Genomic DNA, 1,992 nt, shown 5'->3' on the forward strand with positions numbered 1-1,992 from the left:
GTTGAGCTATTTCTCCTAAAAAGTATTAGTACCAGATACTGGTGTTCTGATGTTTGATGAAAAAAAATTGAAGTAAATTAATGATTTTAAACTAATTTAAATTATTAATTGAAAATCCGTATTGTTTCACCTCGTCAATGAGAAATTTTACAAGCCAAGTTTTTTTTTTTACTAACACAATAATCGGAAACAATTATTCTCACTCTGTATATAAATTAAAGATTCATGTTTCTTGAATAGTAATTACTGGAAAAAAAATGTAAGTTGAAGTAAATTAATTCGAAACTAATTGAAGTCAATAATTAAAATTTTATATCATTTTCATCGTCAATGAAAAATTTTACAAGCCAAGTTTTTTTTTTTTTTTTTACTAACAATCTGAAACAATTTCTCATTCTAAATATAAATTAAATATTTATGTTTCTTGAATATAGTAATTACTGAAAAAAAGTAATTTGAAGTAATTAATTTGAAATTGAAGGTAATTACGTATTACATTAATTAAATACGTATTGTTCCACCTCGCCAATGCGAAATTTCACAAATTTCAAATTTTTTGCAAATCTTGATCAAACAAAAGTATTACAGCTAAAGCAGAAAAAAGATTATAAAGAGTACCGAAAAAAACAATTGTAATAGATTTTGATCCTAAAATTTTAGGATTCGGACAGTGCTAAAGCACAAAAAATAATCCTGTCCTGTGGATTTAATTGTTTTTTAAACGTGATTATTAATAATTTTATCATAACTAGGATAGCATCAATCATTATTGTACATTAATAAATGAGTTCATTGTTCTATTAATGTTTAAAAAGTTATTGTGAATTTCTATTGATACATAAGAAAGCAAAAAATTTATAAGACGAAACATGTTATTTTCCTTTCAATTGAGGAAAAATTCCTGGTACTTAAATACTTTCAATATATTACCAGTAAAATGGAGAAAGCAATGTTCATGATCAGCAATTGCCTAAAATGTTCACCTTATGACAATTTCTCAAAAATTAAGAAATTGAATTAAAATGTTATAATCATAATTTTACCTCATGTAAAATTAACCACTCAACATATTAATTTTTTGGAGAAAAATATATTATGTTGAGTGGTTAACTTAATCGGCATTGATGTATATTTCATCAGTTTATGATACCAAAAAACAGAAAGTAATCTTGATCAGCAATTGTTTGAAATTGAAATCCCAATATGCAATTTTATACGTACTATGTTTAGTATGCATACATATTTTGTATGATCCCTCATATCAGACACTTCTATCTGATAGAAAAATGATCTAAGAAAAACAATCCCAAATTGTAATCTAGGGAGTAGTAATAATATACCCTATTTTCAATTTTTACTATTGGCTTGGTTTTCAATGATATACATTAAATTGATGAATTAAATAATCGTGTGTAATATAAATGGTCAAAATCTAATTTGAATGAACTAGAAATGAAATATGATAAACACCACTGTTTGATGTAGATGCAGAAACACCCCTTTTCATAAAGTTATCATTGATCCCTTTATAGTTTCTATTGTAAATATAGTTATAGTACAAATAAATGAATAAATAAATAGCTATAACAAAAATTTATAAATTGCTCTAGTACAACAACTAGATGTTAAAAATGCTCGGAATATGACGATGACTAAAATAATACTGTTGAAAGTGCTTCAATTTCTGAAATCGAAATTACTATATTGTATTGATAAATACCTTTTTTCACCAAGTTACCATACAACTCGTTTATAGTTTGTTTGTTGTAAATATAGTTATAGCACAAATAAATAACTATAACAAATTTATAAATTGCTTTAGTACAACTAAATGTTGTAAATGCTCGGAATATAACGACTAAAAGAATATACTGAAATTTTTGAAATCGAAGTTACTATATACCGTATAGATAAGTGATAAATAGTTTCCGGATTAAATAATTGTCAAGTGATTTTAATACCTCTAGTTATAACACTTTTTGGACAAAGACG

Source organism: Ctenocephalides felis, unplaced genomic scaffold (assembly GCF_003426905.1).
Source record: "Ctenocephalides felis isolate EL2017-DRISC unplaced genomic scaffold, ASM342690v1 CF-g0.4_SCAFFOLD_02974, whole genome shotgun sequence".
In the NCBI taxonomy this organism is placed as follows: Eukaryota; Metazoa; Arthropoda; class Insecta; order Siphonaptera; family Pulicidae; genus Ctenocephalides; species Ctenocephalides felis.